This window comes from Nuphar pumila, chromosome 7 (assembly GCF_984573655.1).
Source record: "Nuphar pumila chromosome 7, dmNupPumi1.hap1.1, whole genome shotgun sequence".
NCBI classification, from domain to species: domain Eukaryota; kingdom Viridiplantae; phylum Streptophyta; class Magnoliopsida; order Nymphaeales; family Nymphaeaceae; genus Nuphar; species Nuphar pumila.
In genome coordinates, this window is record NC_143255.1 from 26,593,781 (window position 1) to 26,617,464 (window position 23,684).

At 35.0% G+C, this 23,684-nt stretch overlaps 1 long non-coding RNA gene across 2 annotated transcripts; it reads right to left on the reverse strand.

Moving 5' to 3' along the window:
- Positions 1-4,555: 4,555 nt before the first annotated feature.
- Positions 4,556-23,164, reverse strand: LOC149831616 (uncharacterized). Of its 2 annotated transcripts, none has more exons than XR_016433042.1 (4): positions 23,092-23,164; positions 6,040-6,103; positions 4,829-4,946; positions 4,556-4,689 (listed from the first exon to the last, which is right to left on the reverse strand). It is a non-coding gene; the product is annotated as an uncharacterized LOC149831616 (long non-coding RNA). The 2 variants fall into 2 exon arrangements; XR_016433041.1 differs by having other exon boundaries at positions 4,575-4,725.
- Positions 23,165-23,684: the final 520 nt, after the last annotated feature.

Sequence of the window (23,684 nt, forward strand, 5' to 3'; positions counted from 1 at the left end):
TGATTTTCTAATTCATAAAAATTTTATGTTTTATCAATTGTTGATTTTTTGAATTGCCAAAAAATCCTGTACACAAGTGGGATTTGGGGGATTTAAATTTCGATCTTCACTAAGTGAATGATGCAGATCACATCTATGGGGTTCGGTCTGATAAAAAAAAAGACTTGCATCAATGAAATCCCAAAGAGGGGTATGAATATAGGGATGACATAGGGGACGAATGGAACCGGGTTTCGAGTCAGTGGGGTTATTGAATTCAGATTCCAGAGTAGGGCCATGCTCTCTCTCTCTCTCTCTCTCTCTCTCTCTCTCTCTCTCTCTCTCTCTCTCTCTCTCTCTCTCTCTCTCTTCAGTTCTGGTTCTTTTAATGAAAGATTTTGGAGTTTTATGAACTTGGTCATGTGGAACATGATGCACGAACATGGCCCAACGGCATCTTGAAATTTAAACTCTGAATTGCTGATGTTGAAGATGTTGCATCACGAGTATTACAACAATTTATATATAAACATGTTTCACAATATACAGTTATGTGAAGGTAGAAAAATTCAGTGGTATAAAATTTGTGCTAGACCAAGTTCATGAACCCCAACATTTGTCTAGGAGCATTGGAGTTCATGAACTTGGTGCTAGTCCTTGGTCAATCAATTAGAAACATTAATGATTTTTTGAAGATCTGACCAAAGGAATAATAAAAACCATTCCCACAAAATTCATCATTTTTCATCTTGAAACTATCTTTATTATTCAAGCTTTTTCAGGCACATCAGAGACCTCCATACCTCTCTCCAACCATGTCGCTGGGGCTTAAGAATCTTAAGGTATGCCACTAAGAACAAGCCATAATGATCATTTTCAGACACACATCAAGGAGTAAATAGGTGAAAAAATGTGTCGGTAAATTCCACAAACAAGTTCTCAAACTCTTTCAACATTGTCTGCCAATTTGATACCATGGTAGGGCCATGGTATCAGACATCGCAATGATAACATGGGAATTTAAGCATGGTTTTGTTACGGGGGCAATAACACCATGATTATGAGGTAGGCCATTCTGTGATCCTGGAATCTGATGCAGTACTAACTGTGGGTTAGTCCATGATCCAAGATTCAAACGAAACCGATTCGCGGAAGCATTAAATTGAAATCCAAAATCCCGACAGGTTTCCAGTCTTGCTGTGTTTTGATACAGCAGATCTCTTCATCTGTAAGCACGTGCAACACTAAAGATGTTTATAATTGTCACATTTCTAATGAACTTAAATTCTTAATGTTTTGACAACTGATTGTCGAGATACGGATCCAACAATGAGACTGGTTATTGGGTTAGAATGTTGTCACACTCAGGACAGAACACAAAAGTTTTAGATAAAATTGTTGTCTTTCCAACGAAACAAAAATCAAATTTTTTGGAGTTCGGATGGTTCACATATGATTTAATCAATGAGGCGGACTAACGAAGGACAGAACAGTGACCCGAGTAACTGTCATTTCTATTTCAGGCCACTTTCGACAGCGATAACACCCAAAACAGAGAATGGCCAGAACATAAAGATTGTCAAAAAGGTCGATAGGTTTTCAATAAAATAAACCACACAATTTTTCGATCACAAACGAGAGAGTTATGCCTAAAATACAGATAAAGGATCTCCCTAAGCAGAAATCCGAGATGCACCAAAAAACACTCATAAAACATTACGAACACAAAATACAGATTAAATTTGATTTTAGTTTTTATGTTTATAGTTTGACTTGCACAGAACACTTCTAAACATAAATTCACCACCAATGATAAAAAATAAACCCGTCCGCCAATAACTCCCAACTCCCATTAGAAATAAAATTCTAATCGAACAAAGATAACAAAACCAAATCCTACAAACTAGCATGCAACTTTGCACAAACTTGCAAATTTCAAGAAATTGATAATAAAAAATTCGAACTTCAACAATCATGAAATAGCAATCAATCTACCTATTGATAATAACAATAATATTCAGAAAAATAAACGCAGTTAAAATTTTAATCTACAAAGGTTATAGTTTGTTTTTTTCTCAAACCGAAAAAACTATCGAGTAGATGATCTCCACCAACAACGTACGAGCCAACTCCAATACGGCCACAAAGATGGGCATATTTCAACACAAGAGATTCAAGGATAAGTTGGCTACAATGGGTGTCACCAATGCAGCAGCAACGAGCTTAGAACAGCAACCACGAACCATGAACCAACTTCTCACGAACAAGGACCATGAACAATGTTACTCAGCGAACACGGGCAGCAACAGGGCAACAATGGAGCTTGAACCACTCCAATTGAGAACATGTCCAGCAATGGAGTTCTGGACAGCAACAACACTAACCACGAACCAGCCAAAGCCCACTTTAACGTCTTCTTCTTCACACTTAATTCTTCTTTCTTCAAAATGATGGCAAAAGGCCCATGGCAAGTTAAATGCATGAGCTTAATTCCAAAGCACCTCTCAAAGTGACCAATAGTTAGTTACTAATAGAAATCTTTTTGGAACTTGGACTTCTCTCTCTCAAAAATGGTCAAAGAAGTCAAAGAGGCCTCCACTAATTTTCAAGAGACCTCAAAAACCCTTCTACATTATTTTTGTAGGTGGATTTAAAGTTTGAAAAGGGATACACATTAGTTTAAATACAATCCATACTCAAGGGCGCCAATGTGGATTCAATACTTGAAATATCAAATCTCTTTCAAGATCCAATACTTGCAAGTTGGACCACCTTCAAAAGAATGGACCAAAGTCCATACCCAAAGCTAAATATAAAAATTAAAACTACCCAACATACCCAATACACCTTCTAGTGCCCAAAATAGATTCTAATGAACACTAAAACTATTCAGATCCGTAGAATCCAACACCTAAAACATAAAACAAAAAAATACAAAGGTGATTTCAAAAATCACAAAACAAGATATATTTTCTGAGATGATAAGAACCAAAATTCTCAAAAAATAAAATATTTAAAATAACCATTTTACCCTTGAAATCCATTTAGACCCGAATGACCCAAATTTGAATTGGATCTTCTTCGATATCTCTTTCCGGATCTAGTATGGAGAGTTGGATTCACATCCAACTCCTCTTAACTGTAATGATGACCCAAATGCTCTGCATCAGAATCTATGTTTATAAAACCAGGTGTAGTAATTGCTAACAATCAGCTATCAATCATCCACAAGCCTTGCTCCCAACCTTGCCTTGTGTGTGTACGAGAGAGAGAGAGAGAGAGAGAGGCCATTCTGTGAAATTAGCAATGCATGTTTTCGTTTAGTTAATGAAACATGTAACCAGTCATGTGATGCAATGACACGCTCATACACATTGCAAAGACAACCTGCGGTCCTCCAGCTGTTTGATTCAGCAATAACGTGTTTCAACAGCCCTGACCAACAGGCATCCAAATCACCAAAGAACATTTTCCCTCACAAATATCATGTTTCGTAGAGCTTGTGCTCTTACCGATACACAAGAATCCTGCAAAACATGATATTGTGAGACATCCAGATGGGATTTTATTTCTTCCCCTTCTAAGCCCCCACAACTCTCTCTCTCTCTCTCTCTCTCTCTCTCTCTCTCTCTCTCTCTCTCTCTCTGTGTGTGTGTGTGTGTCAACGAACAGCGTAAAAACACAAGCAATGCAAGCTTAAATGTGCTTTAAAGTTTCCAATCCATTGAATTGATGAAACTATACTTCCTGTACAGGTAAATCCTTCATAAGCTATTCAGACATTTTCATTTCTGTACCGAGTGGTTAAGACTTTCCTAGAGCATGCCTAGACTGTCATGTTCGGATTTTGATAATGAAACTGTAAAAGTTTACTTGTTTCCAAGGCAAAAAAAGGAATTAGAAACTAGTTAAGTAGTGATCACTGTGCTTCTTGCGATTCCATTGGATCTTCAGCACCGGATTTATTTGGATGAGGTGTTAAGAGCTCAACCACCATGTTCAGAAGCTCATTCACTTTGTCCTCATCCATTCTATTTTCAACTTGTTCCATGATCCGCAATCACCAACACCATAAGCATCAGAGTTCAGATAGGAGTCAACAAGTGCCCATCATTATCCCATTTCCATCTCGAAGTCAAGCAGGAGAAACCAGCTCAACAACATGAATGAATCTAGAACTGAGAAGCATGATGATTCCATTTGGATGACAGTTAAGACTCACAAACTGCATTAAGCAACTCAAATGGAGTTTAGGCTTTGTTTGGAAGACAAAAATTTAGGTAGGATTTTGGTCAAACTCCTCCAGTGGTAAGTGTTTGGAAGAAAGACGTTGATGAGGCATTTAAGGAGTTGAGGAGGTAGCTACAACATTAGTCCACTAAATTTTCACCAAGCTGATGCTCCAACAATTTTATAATGCAGTTTCTTGCACCTTTATGAACATATAAGATGACCTACAGAGAGACAACTTTGAAAAAACAAGAATCAACACCTTGAGTCAAAGGAACAACCACCAATCAGTCCAAGCTCCCAATATCAACGGGTTAAAGAAGGATTACCACAAAAAGTTCGACTGGTGTGGAACGGCTTAGATTTACAATTTGAACCTTCTCAGCACTTGTAAGCTTGTACTTTTCTGATCTCTTCATGAACTCTTATGTTTTCTCTTGTTTGAGATGCTGCAGAAGTTTGAACCAGGTAATCAAATACCTGCAAATGCATGAAAAACAAATATTCCCTTTGGTCCTGAAAAAACAAAATTTGAATGCTTTAAGGGGTAAAAAGAATCTTACATGAGCTTATGAAAAGCATGGATTGACATTTAGCAATAAAAAGTTATAAATCATACCCTGCATTTTGATTGAGTTGCAACCCTCAGAGAGCACAAAGGATCCTGTGTTGCCCCTCTAGATCATAAATGTTCAAGCACTTCAAAGTTTGAAAGTATACCAGATTTATTTTCCTTGCTACACAATCCAAAAAGGCAATTATCAGGATTATCTAATTTATTTACATTTCACAATGGGAGATTCTATTTCAAGAGGTATCAAGTTAGTATCACATCTGATTATACAAAAAAATGGTGTCAGACCTTGCTATTCACTCAGGTCCACATAGTCCCTCATTTCTTGCTTTACTACAGTAGATATTTGTCTTGGGGGAAAAAGAGTCTTCACATGCTAGACAAACAACTTTCCATACACACCCATAGTTGGCAAACCCGTGACTCAGGCCCGACCCTTGATTTGCGGGTCAGTGGGTCGACTCGGTAACTCGGATGGGTTAGGACCTAATTTTTTTAGTGTTTTTTTTAAATAATATTTTAAATATTGAATATATATAACACTGTTTTCTACAATGTGAATACAAATAATCAAACTCCAAGCAGCAAATTCACTAAATCAAAGCATCAAAGATTAGAAACTAAAAAATATCTGCATAAAAAATAAATAAGCTTCATAGCTGCACATACATAAGAACAAAATGAAATTTGTGAAATGAAAAGACAATTTACACTCCTATTTATCACAAAGAAATAACATGATTAGCTTGCAATAAGGCACACACTTTATCCATAAAAGATTTAATTATATATATGACAGGACAACCCAATTTGACGCAAGCATATAGGGTCCAGAATACATCTGTCTAACACCACTAGAGTTTTGGAGATGACCGCAAAAAGTGTAACAGTATATATAGCATAAACATAGATCAATATGAAAAAGAATGAAGCAAAACTCAGTTAAAAGTGTGCTGTATCACTGGCACAATGCTTACAGGTGATGGAAGAAAATTAAAACAGTTGTAGACTGTCATCTCATAGTGTCTTAGACTTTACATATGTTCATACACATTGAAATGAAGAGTATAAACCCCAGATACTGGAAAAAGATACAACAATACATGAATATCATACAAACTTGGAAATAACTAGACTATTGCATCACCACAACCTACTACTGAATAGAAACTGTTGGACAAGGTGATACCATATCGAGAAATGATAAACCAAGAACCATCAAGCAAATGCCAAAAAACAAAAGATTAAGCGATTACATTTTCACTGTTGAAGGATGGATCTCCAAGTCCAATTATGAGAAAAGCTTCTTCAGAAAACCACCTGAATAGTATGTCCACAGTAAGAAATTGATCAAGTTACAGACTTCTACATGAATGGAATCGCTGAGATAGTAATTCAACTGTAGAAAAAAATAGACCACAGACATAGAAATGAGAAGCAGCAGCAGCACCATGAAGAGCAACAACTCCTTGAAAGACGATCTCCACAAATCTAGGCATGTAGTAGACCATTTTAAATAAACAAAACAAACAATGCTCATATGCATAGAACTGAATGCATGAATGCATGAATTCATGGATGCACCATAAAGATTATGACCAATTTATAGCAAAGTTTAGTTGCTGATAAGCTGAATATACCAAAACTTTCCGGAATATAGGGGTTTTATACTATGTCACACGGACACTCCATTTTGCCCTCCATACCCGTGTCGACAAGCATGTCCCCGTGTTGACACTCGTCGACACCTGGACACACCATTTTACCCTCTGTATATACAAGTCTGTATTCAATTTATAATTTATAATTATATTTTCAGTTTATAACTTTATATTTTCAGTACATAATATATATTTTAGATATAGCATATATATTTAGATTATATTCAGTTTATTTTGAATTTATTTTGTATTTATGTGATATTTAATATATATATATATAGCTGTGTCCCCGTACGCACATTTTTTAAAATTGCTGTGTCGTATCCTTTGTACCCATACTCGCACCCGCACCCGTACCCATGTGACATAGGTTTTATAATTTATACCCAATACTAGTACTACCAACGTTGTCTGAGTCAAATTGAATCGGCCTGACTCAGCACCAATTCCAATCAAAATCAATTTTCTTTCTATTTTCTCATTTTTTTTATAATTATAGTATTTATTGACTATTTGATTGTTTGGGCATTAAATGCATATTTTAGAATTTGATTGGTCCCTATATTTAATCTTCTGTTTTATTTTGTACTTCTATGATTGTTTCTACTTTTGATTTTTTATGATGTTTGAACTTCCAAAAAAAATCAAAAACTTAAAATGGCTGATTCAAAATTATTTAATTCAATTCTGAATCTTTTTAGAAAATGATTCATTCATAAACTGATTTTGACATCATTGGGAACTACCCTTCACTAAATCAAGCACCTAACAAATTTTATTGTCAAAATGGATGCTTAACCCATCCAAAGGATTTCCAATTAATGAAATCATGCAGCAGCTGCACCAAAAAACATAATGTCATGAACCTTTGTAGGCAAAGACAATAACTCAAATGTGTGCATACACGGTGAATGGTGTTATGCATAATCCACACAAGTATAAATATGAAATTATTGTTGTAAGTTGGGATTCAACAGAAAGAGAGAGAGAGAGAGAGAGAGAGAGAGAGAGAGAGAGATCACTTGCAGAAAATGGCACCACCAATAGCAAATGCCTGGAAAAAGATTTTCCAGCTATAAGAGGAGATGCAAGAGTGCTAGGAACGATAGAAGGTATGCTATTCAGTGGTATGTCTTGCTGGTGAGAGAAGGGGTGGAGAGGGACCTGCAGATTGGTAGGGTATTATTGGAGGGGACTGCATATCTGTTGGATGTCTTATGTGTATCAGAATCTGATCCAACCCATATCATCAAATCTGTGTGATTTATACCGAATCTGGATTCGATCCAAAACATAGGATTAGTTTTACTTTTATTCAATGTCACAAACCTCATTCTAAGGAAAATCTCAGCAAGAGAAAATCTTGCAATAATTGAAAATTTGCTTTGCCATGAGAAACTAAAAACATATACAAAACATATATATGAGAAATGTTTTAGTCAGTGTTAAAATACATTGTATATATATACATATATTTATACATATACATATATAAGGGGTATTTTAGTTTTTATATGCATTGTAATATATACAGTCCAATAGGGATTGTAAAGTCTTTTTTGTTTTTTATTTTTCTATTTATTTTAGTATGTAAATCAGTGTTGGGAGCAGTCCAACTCCCAACGGTCATAATTCTGTCCGTTGGAGGCAGTCCAAATTTCCACCTTTTTGAACTACATGTATTGCTCTATAAATAGAGACCCTTGTAAATGTAGAGGTAAGTTTTTCAGCATATTTGTTGAGAATACAAAGATCATTATTTTTACATTGTGTTCTATTGAAGTTTGTGGTTTAGATATCTCTTTTACGAGATTGTAATCGGTCTATTAGAGATCATAGTATTTGTGCACTTGGTGTAGCCTGTAGCCCTTTGTTGGCATTGTAATTGTGCACATCTTGTTTCATTTCATGGTATCAGAGCCTCTTGTAGTGTTGAAAACCATCTTTGGTGTGCTTTATTTGTAGTGGTGGTCTTCAAACTTTGCTCTTCCATTTCAAGTCATTCACTTCACCATTAGCATGGGTGAAAGAGAATCTGCCTCCATCATTTCCTACAAGGTCAATTAAAACAACTACTTGATGTGGGCTACCACAATGGAAAATCACGTCAAGGGGAAAAAGCTTTGGAGTTTTGTTAGTGGGACCACTAATGAACCCCAACTTAAGCTAACGAGAAGAGGAGATTAAATCAAAGCGCCTTACGAAGAAGAAAAAGAGAACTTTATAAGACTATCAAGACAAAATGGAGGATTGAGAGGCTAATAACGCTCAAATACTCTCATGGTTCATGGAGTTCAAGATTGCCACCAACATCATTAAGTTCAAAAAGTCATGTGATGCATGAATCTTCTTAAAGATCTCATTCATTCAAAAGGATATGGCTAAACTAAATTATCTCCTAAACAAGATATGTACAACCAAGCAAGGGGATAAAAGTGTTAAAAATAATGCATCATAACTAGACTAGGATTTTTTAGTTTAAGCTTTTTACTTTTTTTACTTTTTAGTTTGGTTTGTATTGGACTAGTCAAAGCTAGAGCCGTCGGGAGTCCAACGACTCTCTCCTCTCATCCTCATTTTTGTGTATAAATATGGGGCATTGCCCCCTCTCATTGTATGTTTTTAGTGTGGATTACAATCAATAAAAATACTATTTTTCTTCTTGTTCTTGAAACCCATTTAGTGGGTATTTATATATGAACCTTTCTTGTAGTTCTTTTGAGTGTTCATTTCGGTATTTTTAGTGGAACTCCTTAAGTGTCCATTGTTGGTGATCTAGTAAACATCCTTAAAGGAGTTCATATTCTTACATGGTATCAAAGCTCGATGATCAAGCTGAAAATTGTGTTTAGAACATTAGGAAGCGTGCCACTCAAAAATTTGAAAGTATTGGAGCTCTCTTATATTTTTCATTCGAATTATTCATGATTGGTGGCATTTGTGTGGTGGTAAAGTGCTCGTGACTTCTACCGTTACTTTTTTTCTTTTCACTTCTCCTTCTCTATTCTTCTCTTTTTTTTTCTCTCAAACCTTGTAAAAATGGATGACAATGATAAAGTCACCATAAAACCCATTAAGCTCAACGACTCCAACTATGTAACATGAGATTTAATTATGATGCATCTTATATGGGGAAAAAGGTTGTGGGGATTAGTGGATGAGACCGATCTGAAACCTAAACTAATCCTTATCAAAGTAGAAGGTGAGAAAAAGATGCCTCTTATGAAGGTAAAGAAAAATAAGGCCATAACCACTTATGAGAAAAAGTGGAAGGAATGGAGAATGGGACATGCCAAGATTATGTCTTAGCACATTAGTAGCGTCGACATCAAGAAGTGTTCAAGTCTTGCAAAATTTGAACATACAAACAATGCATGAGATTATCTTAAGAGAATGAACTCTCTTAACACATATGTGTAATTTACAATATAAGGTATGAAATATGGTTCAAGGGGACAAAAGCATTAGAAAATACTATAATAGTTTGTCCAAATTATGGGAAGAGTTGGCCAAATTATTTTTCTTTGCCTCTTATGAAGGTAAAGAAAAATAAGGCCATAACCACTTATGAGAAAAAGTGGAAGGAATGGAGAATGGACATGCCAAGATTATGTCTTGGCACATTAGTAGCGTCGACATCAAGAAGTGTTCAAGTCTTGCAAAATTTGAACATGCAAACAATGCATGAGATTATCTTAAGAGAATGAACTCTCTTAACACATGTGTGTAATTTACAAGATAAGGTACGAAATGTGGTTCAAGGGGACAAAAGCATTAGAAAATACTATAATAGTTTGTCCAAATTATGGAAAGAGTTGGCTCTTCTTGAACCAAAGTGGTATTGTCCAGAAGACACAAAACTCCATCAAAATCAAATAGATATGGAGCACTTTTTCCAAGTTATTAATGGATTGAGATCGGAGTTTGAATCCACCAAATCCGCTCTTCTTTATCGAGGGAAAGTTCTTTCGATAGAAGATACAATAAAAGAATTAAGTATAGAAGAAAATAGGCTTAAAAAAGAATCTCAAAGTGTGATGATGACTCGGTCCTAGCCGTATCTAGACCGAAAAACTATATTCGTACCTACAAACCCCAACACTATGGAAGGACAAATGATGAGAAGCAAGGTAATGAGTATAAAAGAAAGAAAGTTATTTGTTATTATTGTCGGAAACCAAGACAATTGTCCAAAATTAAAGAAGCCCTATGAGAAGAAGGTTGCCTCTGTTGAACCTCCACAAGAATCAAGTGAACAATTCATTGGAAACATGTCCTTAACGCAATTAGTGGAGGCGCTTCAACCTCTACTTAAAGGTGCATCTTCATCTTCAACCACTGAAGCCACGGTCTCTTCCTTCGGTATCTCTGATCCCGGTAAATCTCTTTGGCTTCTTGACTCAGGTGCCTATTTTCATACGACACCAAATAATGATATGTTATCAGAATGTCATAATTCAAGTGGGTCAAATGTTTTCATCGTTGATGTAACATCTCTTGAGATAAAAGAAATAGAAAATTTTGAAAATATCTCTCAAAACCAGAGTTACCGAAAGCGCCCTTCCGAAACATGCTAGGAAGCGCACAAAAAAATGGGAAGTGTGCTTCCCATTTAGGGGAAGTGCCCCTTTTTTCATTTTTTTGTATTTTTATTTTTATTTTATTTTTCTCTTTTTTTGCTTCCCCCTCGCTTGTAGTTCGCTTCCGAGATGATTCTTGGTTCGCTTCTAAGTCGTCCCACGCTTTTCGCTTCCTAAAATTTTGAAAGTGTCTCGCTTCCCACTTTCGCTTCCCGAATCGCTTCCCGCTCTCGCTTCCTCGACTGACAACTTTGCTCAAAACTCAAAAAGATTTTGTATTCCATAAATTAGATATATTCCTAACCTTAACTTAAAATATTTTATTTGTTTCTCAATTATCTGACCATGGATGTAATGTTTCTTTCTCGTCTCAAGGTTGTCAAGTGCAGGATCACCAGTCAGGGAAGCTAATTGGGGAAGGAGGCTTATACTACATGGATTTTTTGGAAATACCCAGGAATACATTTTGTTGTAATGTTCAGAAATTGGATTTAGATCTATAGCATAAGAGACTTATCCTAGTGTATCCAAGATCCAATTTTTTTCCAAGATAATTTTAAAAATTTTACATGTGAAAATTGTATTCTTGGTAAAATAAAGGGATTACCTTTTCAAGAAAGAACCTTTGTTTCTTCTTGACCACTTGAGTTAATACATTCGGATGTGTGGGAACCTTCACCTGTTATATCAAAGGGTGGCTTTATGTATTATGTAATTTTTTTTTATGATTTTACGAGACACTTGGATTTATTTTCTTAAACATAAGTATGAAGTTTTCTCACACTTCTAAATATTTTATAATCTAGTTAAAAATCAATTTAAGAATGATATTTTCATCTTTCGCATTGATTCAGGGGAAAAGTTTTTATCAAAAGAATTTAAAGATTATCTAAATCTATACGGTATCACACATCAAAAATCATGTCCCTATACCCCTCAACAAAATGGTTTAGCTCAAATGAAGCATAAGCATATTATAAAAACAACAAGGACTTTACTTATTATAAATCAAGTACTTAAAGTGTTTTGGGTTGAAGTCACTCTAACTACAGTTTATCTTATTAACAGAATGTCATCCTCTTCCTTAAAAAATGTATCTCCTATTGAAAAACTTTTCAAATAAATTCCAGATTATTCTAGGTTAAGGGTTTTTTGATGTAAGTGTTTCATTTTTTTTTGACAAAAAAGACAAACTCTTTGCTTGTGCTATTCTTTGTGTTTTCCTAGGATATACCAATTATCAAAAATGTTATAAATGTTTTGACTTTAAAACTAAAAAGTTATGTGTCAAGAAATGTATCTTTTTTGGAAAAGAAAAGATTTTTGAAATTGAGAAAACTAAGAAAATAAATGAATATTCTTTTTTTTTGTTGGATTTAGTTCCAAAGATTGATGACTATGATATTAATGAAAACCAAGAAGTTAAAAATGATATGATAAGTGAAGAATCATCCCATAATGATCAAGATTGTATTCAATACTCTAGGCTGGTAATTTAGAACATTTATATCCTCTCGAAAAATATACCAATAATGAAAAACAGGAAGAGATACAAACAAGAAGGTCATCTAGAGTGTCAAAAATCCCTAAAAAATTTGTATCTTATGAGTCTTTTTCACCTAAGTATCAAACCTATATTGCATTAATATATTCTTACATAAAACCTTTCAACTATTTTGAAGCAAAGGAACATCCTGAGTGGGTAGAAGCTATGACAGTGAAATTAAATGCCTTAGAAAAGTAGAATACTTGGACTATTCAAGACATTCTACTAGGCAAAAAGCCTATAGGTTGTCGATGGGTCTATAAACTTAAAACAAAGAGTGACAAAACTCTTGAAAGGTATAAAGTCAAATTAGTTGTCAAGGGATATTCCCAAGAGTATGGAATAGACTATCAAGAAACTTTTGCTCCAGTTGTTAAAATGACCACAGTTAGGACCTCAATAGCTCTTGCCTCTGTAAAGAAATGGCCTATATATCAAATAGATGTCAAAAATGTATTTCTCAATGGAAGCTTGGCTAAAGAAGTTTATATAGAACTGCCACCTGGCATTATTATTCCTAAAGAAAAAGCTCTTCGTTTAGATAAGGCCCTGTGTATAGCCTTAAACAAGCACCAAAGGCTTTGGTATGATAAGTTTAGTCAAGTTATGCTTGATTTTGTTTTTCAATCTTATCTGACTAACATAACTTTGTTTGTTAAGATTTCTGATGCAGGTATTATTATCCTTCTCCTCTATGTGAACGATATGATGATCACTAGAAGTGATAAATAGGGAGTTGAAAACATTAAAAGGTTTCTTGAAACATATTTTGAAATGATTAATTTAGGTTTTTTTTTAAAAATCTTGGTATAGAAGTTACTTATTCTTCTAGAGGCTATTTGTCGACTCAATCTAAGTTTGCTCTAGATATTATTGATAGGTCTGGTATCTTAGATGAGAAGAAGGTCAACACTCCCAAAGTTGTCAATGTCAAAATGAAGATGATGGAGAACCACTTTAAAATTCAACATCTTACAAACAACTTGTCGGGGCACTGTCATATCTCTCAATTACAAGACTTGACATTGCACATGCAGTTTATGCATCAAGTTAATTTCAGCATGCTCCTATCACTGTTCATATGGGAGTTGTTTTGCGTATTATTAGATATATTAAAACTTATGTTTTTCGATGACTTTTCTTGCCTGCTTCTTCCTCTTTATATTTAATTGCTTATACTGATGCAGACTGGGGAGGAGATCCAAATAACCGACACTCAACTATTGGTTTCTGTGTATTTTTAGGTGAATCGTTGATTTCTTGAAGGTGCAAGAAGCAACAAAAAGTCTCTCCCATCAACTGAAGCAGAGTACAAAGTCATGGCTACAACCACTATAGAAGTAGTCTGGCTAAAGAGATTGTTGAATGACATAAGTGTTCAGACATCACGACTATGCTATGACAACAAAAGTTTCATTTACATTGCCAACAACCGGACCTTTCATGAACAAACCAAAAACATTGAGATGGATTGTCACTATGTACGAGAGGAATTCTTACATGACATTATTGATCTTCCCAATGTAACCTCAGAATATCAATCAGCAGATTTCTTTATCAAACCTCTCGCAACTCCTAGATTTCACTTTCTCTTGGACAAACTTTCGGTTATCCAACCGTAAGTTTGAGGGAAAGTGTTAAAAATAATGTATCATAACTAGACTGGGATTTTTTAGTTTAACCCTTTTACTTTTTTTTTTTAGTTTGGTTTGTATTGGACTAATCAATACAAAGGAGTCATTGGGATTAGAGCCGTTGGGAGCCCAACGACTCTCTCCTCTCATCCTCATTTTTGTGTATAAATATGGGGCATTGCCCGCTCTCATTGTATGTTTTTAGTGTGGATTATAATCAATAAAAAACTATTTTTCCTCTTGTTCTTGAAACCCATTTAGTGGGTATTTGTGTATAAACATTTTTTGTGGTTCTTTTGAGTATTCATTTCGGTATTTTTAGTAGAACTCTTTGAGTGTCCATTGTTGGTGATCTAGTAAACATCCTTGAAGGAGCTCATATTCTTACAAAAAGTGTTAAGAGATTTTTATAGTCTCTTATCACCTATTTGAGATGAATTGGCTATGTTAGAACAAAAATAGAAAGGTTCGGCAATTGAAATGAGAAAACAACAAGTTAAAAGAGAAAAACTTTTCTCTCTCATATATGGTCTTCGACCGAAATTTGAGCAAGTTAGGTCATCTTTACTTCATAGGACTTCGACTCCTATAAGTGAGGCCCTTGCTCAAATATGTCAAGCCAAAACTAGACTTGGAATGCACAAGTCTAGTGATGAGGTGCTTGCCTTATCAAGACCCAGTAACTTTATAAAAACTTATAAACCTCCTCATTTTGAGAGAAAATTCAATGGAGGATGACATAATAGGAGAGGATATAATGGAAGATATAAAGGAGGAAAAATTACTTGTCACTGTTGTAAATAACCGAGACACATAAGACCGAATTGTCCTAAACTCAAAAAGGCAGCTGCGGCAAGTAAAAGAACTCAAGAATCAAAGAAAGAAGGTAACTTCAATTATTTAACAATTGCCTAAATTGCGGAGATCGTTTCACAAATACTAAAAGTCACTCTTTCTACATCCGGTATAATCATTTCTTCTTCTTCTCCTTCGGGTAAGTCATCTTGGATTTTAAAGCGTCTTTTCACATGACTCATAATGAGTCCCTATTATCCTATTGCACTAATTCATATTTTTCATGTGTCAACTACCAATGGTACTTCTTTAAAAGTTAAAAGTATAGAAAATTTTAACAATGATTCAAAAAAGTTCTTTGCTCCAAATATTGGGGTTATTCCAAAACTTGATTTAAACCTTTTTTCGGTTTCTCAAATTTTCGATTATGGGTGTAAAGTATTTTTCTTATCTAAGGCTTGTTGGATGCAGGATCTCTAGTCAGGAAAGTTGATTGGGCTAAGACATAGAAGATGAGACATTTACTATATGGATTCCTTATGTCTACCTAAAGATTTTTTTTGTAATCATATTCAAGAAATTAATTTAGATCTTTGGTATAAAAGGCTACCATCCAAGTGTATCCAAATTATCGCTTTTTCCGTTTTTGAAAAAATTTTGTAAGGAAAAAGAATTTGTATGTGAAGATTGTATACTTGACAAAATGCAAATGTTGCCTTTTGGATCTAGAACTTCCTTGACTAATGAAAGTTTTGAATTAGTACATTCGGATGTATGGATTGTTGTTCTCGTTTTGTCAAAAGGTGGTTATTCATACTATGTCACATTCATAGATAATTTTAGTAGACACACTTGGATCTACTTAGGCTCAAATTCGAAGTTTTTTAATGTTTTAGAAATTTTTGCAATCTTTTTAAAAATCAATTTAAAACAAATATTAAGATCTTTCACTCTGACTCAGGGGCAGAGTTTCTTTCAAATGATTTTCAATCCTATCTAAAAACCCATGGTATTTTGCATCAAAAATCTTATCCTAGGACCCCCTCAATAAAATAGAATTTTTGAAATAAAACATCATCATATTATTAAAACTACTAGGACCCTACTTATTTCAAAAGAAGTCCCAAAGAAGTTTTAGGCCGAAGTCGCCCTCACCGTGGTTTACTTAATAAATAGAATGCCTTCTCAAACTTTAGAAAATAAATCTTCAATTGAAAAACTTTTTAAGGTTACTCCCGATTTGAAAAGATTAAGGGTTTTTTATGTAAATGTTTTGTAGTTTTTGAAAAATACACCAAACTCACTCTTAAAGCTATTAAATGTGTCTTTCTTGGATATGACAAAAATCAAAAAGGCTATCGACGCTATGATTTTAAAAATGATAAACTTTATGTATTTATAAATGTAACATTTCTTGAAAAAGAAAAGAGATTTAATCTTGAAAAACCTAAGGAAGAATCCGACTATACTTTCTTGTTTGACTTATTGCCAAGGTCCAACATTGAAATTGATGATGAAATTAGTGATAGTATTAAGACAAATGATGAACAAGTGAAGAACCAATACATAACATTATACAATACTAAAGATGGGGAGCATCCATATGCCCTTAAAAAATATAGCCAATCAACAAATATAGAAGAATCTAATGTTAGAAGATTTAAACGAATACCTAAACCTCCAAATAGGTTTGTCTCCTATTAATCTTTTTCCCCAAACTATAGGACATGTCTTTAAGCAATTCACTCGTATCATGAGTCATCCAACTATAGAGAAGCAAAATATATAAAAGAATGGATAGAAGCTATGAAAATAAAATTAGATGCATTACATAAAGTCCATACTTAGAAATTCAACATCTTCCTAAAGAAAAAAAACAATAGGATATAGATGGGTATTAAGATGGAAACAAAGAGCGATGGATCCCTAGAAAGACATAAAGCTAGGTTAGTTGCAAAAGGATACTCCTAGGAATATGGTATAAATTATGAAGAAACTTTTGCCCCAGTAGCTCGCATGACAGTTAGGACTCTAGTTGCACTAGCATCCATTAAAAATTGGCCTATATATCAGTTAGATGTTAAGAATGTCGTGTTAAATGAAGAAGTTTACATGGATCATTCCCTAGTCTGACTATCAAAAATGATATGGTTCTTCTTTTTCGGAAGGCTTTATATGGGCTTAAACAAGCACTTAAAGCATGATATGATCGATTTAGTGAAACTATGGTTAATTTTCGATTACAGTCATGTTATACTGACACTGCTCTTTTTATAACATCTACAGGTACTTCGTTTACCATTTTGCTCTTATGTGTTGATGATATGATCATCACTGGAAATAATCAGAAGAAAATTGAAGAAATTAAAATTATGCTTAATAAAACTTTTGATATGACTGACCTTGATTTTTGTAGGTATTTTTTAGGTATTGAAGTAGCATATTCGTCAAAAGAATACATTTTGTCTTAAATAAAGTTTGTAGCCTATGTCACATGGACTCTCCAACTAGGTGCCGCACCCGCGTCACACCCGCACCCGATGCGGTCAACCTGACCCTGGGTGCAGTCAACACACCTAGGGTCATTTATGTCCAACTTTTGGACTTTATATATATAATTTTTTATATTTTTGCCGCACCCCCGCACCCAAGTTTTTTGAAAGTGTCGCACCCCCACACCCACACCCACACCCACACCCACACCCACACCCGCACCCGCACCCGTACCCGTACCCATGTGACATAGTTTACAGCTAATATTGTTGCACATTCAGAAATCACAGACACAAAATATGTTGACACGCCTGAAGTGATAAATGCCAAAATGAAAGTTAAAGACGGAGTTTTATTAGATGATTCAACTCCTGATAGGCAACTTATTGGATCACTAATGTATTTATCTATTACTAAACCAGATATAGCGCATGCAGTGCATACTGCAAGTCAGTTTCAGCATGCACTTACATCAGTTCACATGAGTGTCGTGTTAAGAATAGTGTGATACATCAAGAAGACTATATCTAAATGGCTATTCCTATCATCTTCATCTTTAAATATTATTACTTATATTAATTCTGATTGGGAAGGAGATTCCAATAACTGACACTCAACTACTAGTTGTTGTGTATTTGTAGGCGATTCTCTCATTTTCTGGAGATGCAAAAATCAGTAGAAAGTATCTTTATCTTCCACAAAAGTTGAATATAGGGTGATGGCTACAGCAACAACCAAGGTTGTTTGGATGAGATCGTTACTTTCAAATTTGGGTGTTGATGTTTCAGAACCTTCAAAGTTATTCTATGATAACAAAAATGTCATATACATAGCCAACAAACACATATTTCATGAACGAACAAAACATATCAAAATGGATTGTCACTATGTTCGAGAAGAATACTTGAAAGGGACGATTACTCTACCATATGTTTAGTCTGAATTTCATATTGTAGACTTCTTCACCAAAGCTCTTCTTCTACCACATTTTTTGTTTCTTCTTAACAAACTTTTGGTGATCTCACTATAAGTTTGAGAGAGAGTGTTAAAATACATTGTATATATATATATATATACCTGACATACATATACGTATATCATGAGTATTTTGGTTTTTTTATGTATTATAATATATACAGTCCAATAAGGATTGTACAGTCTTTTTTGGTTTTTTATTTTTCTATTTATTTTAGTATGTAAATCAGTGTTGACTGATTGGGAGCAATCCAACTAGTCATTGGATTGCTCCCAAAGGTCATAATTATGACCGATAGAAGCAGTCCATTTTTCTCCTTTTTGAAGTACATGTATTGCTCTATAAATAGAGCCACTTATAAATGTAGAGATATGCTTCTCTAAGCATATTTGTTAAGAATACAAAGATCGTTATTTTTATATTGTATTCGATTGAAGTTTGTAATTTAGATATCTCTTTTATGAGATTGTAAAAGGTCCATTAGAGATCATATTGTATTTGTTCACTTGTGTAGCCCTTTGTTGGCATTGTGATTGTGCATATCTTGTTTCATTTCAATCAGGTCCCATTTTTGTTAGGTCCCAAGCTAGGTCCTGGCACAAAATGTGGTGTAGGTGTTTTTTGTTGAATTTGAACCTGTAGATGCATTCACAATTGTTTTATTTACCAAGGAACATATTTTGAACCGATTCAATTTACCAAAAAAAAATAGAATCTTCTATCATCAAATTTTAGCACATGTGAGCTATTGACCCCTCAAAAAACACATATGTGCATGGAAAATACCTAATTGAATGCATGTTAACTGCTAAGTAAACTATGATAAACACATCTATCGGTTTAGATCAAGCAAAAATCATCTCTAGCCACATTTTTTTGCAGGGACCTAACTTGGAGCCTAATGAAAATGAGACTTGACTAGAGCATTCCCAACACATTTATCGGTTTAGATCAAGCAAAAATCACTTCTAGCCAAATTTTTTGCGAGGACCTAACTTGGCGCCTAATGAAAATGAGTCTTGATTAGAGCATTACCCCATATATATATACATAAGATGGTGCGCTAAGTGCAGAATGTGCTCGAAGAGGGGCTCCCGCTCCACAAAATGACAAGCAAAATGCACTCTAAATTAGACAGTCTCGAGGGTAAAGTAGAGCAACTCTCTCAGCAGTTTTCAAAAATCCTGAAACACTTGGGTAAGCACCTTGAAGATATAAATATTGGCTAATAATGAAGGTACAAAACTAATGAGCTAGAAATCATAGGTGCAAGTTGTATCGACTCAATCTAACCACATAGATGTGTTCATCATGGCTTGTTTGCTAAGGATCAAGCCATGGATCGTGCTTTTCTGATATAAAAATGTGATCTTTTGAGTTATGAAATTTTGGCAAATTGTGGGCCATTGATATTTGGACCCCCTTTAGAAACCTAATTACTTGTAATCACATGATTCAAAACAAGTTTCCTACTAAACAAACCATGTAGATCACATCTATAACATTTAATCTACAAAAAAAATAGAAATTTTTTAAAAAAGACTGATTTCTAGTCATTAGTTTTGTACCTTCATTAGTAGCCAATATTAACCGTATATATATAACCACTTTTTTGGCCTACCAGGTTTTTGAAGGGGTTTTCCATGTTTTCCTTAAATCTGACTGTACAAATGTGTTCTGCATGATTGATTTTATAGGAATTGACTCTTGGATCGTCCGATTCTGACAAGCAAGTGGGTTTTTAAAAGGTTTAAAAATCGACAGTCTAAGATTTACATAAATATTAAAGGCTTAAAAAATCAGGTTTTTTATCAGAAAAACACGATTCAAGTATTGTTTCCTAGTAAATCGGCCATGTCTAGTACATCTGCAGGGTCAAATTTGTGAAGGGTCACCAAAATGCCCTTCATCAAATAGTTGTTAGTGTATTAACTTTTCACAAATTAGTCCCTGCTTTATTCACATTTTGCAAAGTAGTCCTCTTGTAAGGGCAAAATCATCAATTTGTCTGCCCCTTAGCAGTTACAGTCAAGAAAGCCAATAGCTGCTAACTTCAAGGACTGATTGGCAAGAGTTAGTGAAAAGGCAGGGACCAATTTGCAAAATGACATAAGGCAAGGACTAGTTTGCAAATCGGCTATAAGGCAAGGACCAATTTGCAAAAAACTCTTTTTAGTATTATATCACCTTGTGAACTTGTGAAAATATTGTGATAGAATCATGATATTTTCAAATATCAGTGATATTTTACATATCTTTTATTCATATCCAAGACTGAATCAAATAAGCAAATGGCATCATATTTATATCGAGATCAGAGTTGTGCAATTTCCCTACCAATCAAGGTCCTTCCCTTACCAACTCCATGGGGATGATGCACAGGGTTTGTAACTACTCATCTTACTTATGGATGCTTCTATACCCAGCATTTATATTTGATTCTACCCAACTATTCTGGTTCATTGCAACATGACTCACTTTTTGGCTGTTGTTGAGTAGTTTTCTGATATCAACATGCATTCAATGTGTGTGTGTGTGACATTAGAGACCAATGATGGAAGGAATGGACCATAGTTACCAAAAAAACAAAATGGATATGAGAAGCAATGCTTGAAACCTATGTCACAGGGGTGCGGGTGCGGGGATTCGGCACTTCCAAAAAACCCGGGTGCGGGGGTGCGGCAGGGGCAAATATATATATATATATATATATATATATATATATATATATATATATATATATATATATATATATATATATATATATATATATATATATATATAAAAGGGGGGTCCGGGGGTTCCCCCAGCACGGGTCCATTTCATAGGGCAATTTTTTTTTTTAAAAAAAGTCCAAAAAAATGAACCGAAATGACCCTGGGTGCGGTCAATGCACCCAAGGTCGGGTTGACCGCACCCAGTGCCACACCCGCGTTGAGTCGCGTCGACGCGGGTGCGGCACCCTGCTAGCCGAATCCCTGTGACATAGCTTGAAACAAAAGCAGAGAAGTGAGTGTTAAAAAGTAGTAGGAAGCAGGACGCAAGATACAATTTTGAAGTGATAATGTAAGCCCATGAAAGGAAATGCATATGAAGCGAGAGAATAAGCAAATAATAAACGAGTAGAAAGTGATATAGAATCAATATGAAAGCTTGTTTTAAAAAAATTATTATTTTTACATGAAAAACTTAAGAATGAGGGGGAGAGAGTGAGAAGAGACAAAAAACAGGAGGAAAATGTTAAGTGAGGGGGGATTGATTTGGGAAACAAGGGAAGAAGTGGGCATCCAATTAAAGGGAAGCGGGTTTTCCAAAGCTTCCCCTCGTTTTGGGGAAGCGAGGAGTTTTCTGCTTTTGAAGTGAGCTTCCCATGTAACAAGAAGCTTCCAATAACCATGGGGAGAACTCTTTGTTTCCACTGGTTATGTCCTTTAGGGTTCTTTCTATTATACACAACAAACACATAAGCATGGGCACACACACACACACACATTCACAAGCATATACACGAACGAACTCACAGACATGACACGCCCCTCTTGGCATGGTAGTAAGTTACTGTTATGGTATCTTGAATTTTGGACCCGCTCTGAACCATGAACCGGCCCCAAGTATTTTGGTGACCGTACAATGTGGATTTTCAATGGGGCTTTGTAGTGGTGCAGAGGGACCCGGCCGTTATGCCCAGGACCAGACCCTGCAGTATGGACCTATCTAGTTTTGTAATTTTTTCTTTTGTACCAGCTAGGCTTTTATGCCCTTCGTGATATTTGTAACGGCCTCCTTTGAGAGTTGGGGTAATGAGAGTTTCGGATGTATTGGGGATTAGGGTTTTGAGAGCTCTGTATCTTGTTGTATTTCCTCGCATTTGTTAGTGGATTTCTTGCTCCTCCTTTGATTGTGGACATAGGCCTGACTGCCGAACCACGTAAATCTTATGTCTTCTGTTCTTTCCATCTCTTTATCTTGTGGTTTGTTTCGTTTCCATTGTGGTTTGCATAACAGTTATACCCGGCTTAACCTAATTAGAGGCCATTAATATGGCACATCAAGCACCTGATCATGCATGAAACTTGTCACTGAGTTTTGGTGCAAGAGAAGGGGAAATGCTACAACGATAGATAGGGTGCCTTAAGAGCTCAAAGAGCAACACATTTTGTGCCTGGATGACCATCACCCATACATAATCACTCAAATAAATTCACTAGCTGGGCAGATATAATCACTCATAAATTCAACCAGGCAAATAACATGAAAAAGTAAGAAGATCAACTAAAATTATGCCTCTAGGCATTTACCCAAACATTTGGCGGGCATAACCAAATATAGTCATGGACGCACAAGGACCAAATACAACCAATATATATACAACAAAGAAATGGAAAACAGGATCATCAGAAACATTTAACAAATGGGTACGATTGATGTTTTACCATCAAAAGTAGAATAACCAGATATTACGACCACTTCATTCTCATAATACACGAAGTAAATCAATGACCCAACATATATTATATGCACGAGATCATGAAGCAACAACTTATCTAATTGTGACAAACAAGCTCTTGTTACCAAGATGCGTACCGCTACCGAAAAATCATCAGAGAGAGAGAGAGAGAGTACCGGCGGTCGCCGAAGAACACAGTCGCAGGAGAGCAGGGTCGCCGCAGGGAGGCTTGCTCGTGCATGTGTAAAAGAAAATATAGAAACATAAAATGTGTTTTGTTGAAACGGAATGTTGTGAGAATCGCTTTCTGAATCGAATCAAATTTTCAACAAAAGCTCGAACTCAGACTGAGCCGAGACAAACCAGTTTGAATCGGTTTGTTAAAAACAAGTTAAACGGAACAATTGAGTTGGAAATCATAAGTTCAAGCTTTAAAGACTCAATCTGACCACATAGATGTTTCAGCATAATTTGTTTGCTGAGGATTAAACCTTGTATAATATCATTTTTTATGTTAAAATATGATGTTTTGGGTCATGAAACATAAGTGCATCTTTGGGCTATTGATTTTTTGAAGTGCTTAAAAAACCTGCTTACATTTCACAATCACATCATTCAAAACTCATTTTCTACTAAACAAACTTTATAGATCACTACCATAAAGTTTGGTTTACAAAAAAAAATAAAAAATATAAAAAGAAGTGATTTATACTAAATAGTTTCATGCTATAGCACCAACTATTAACTCATATATATATATATATATTGG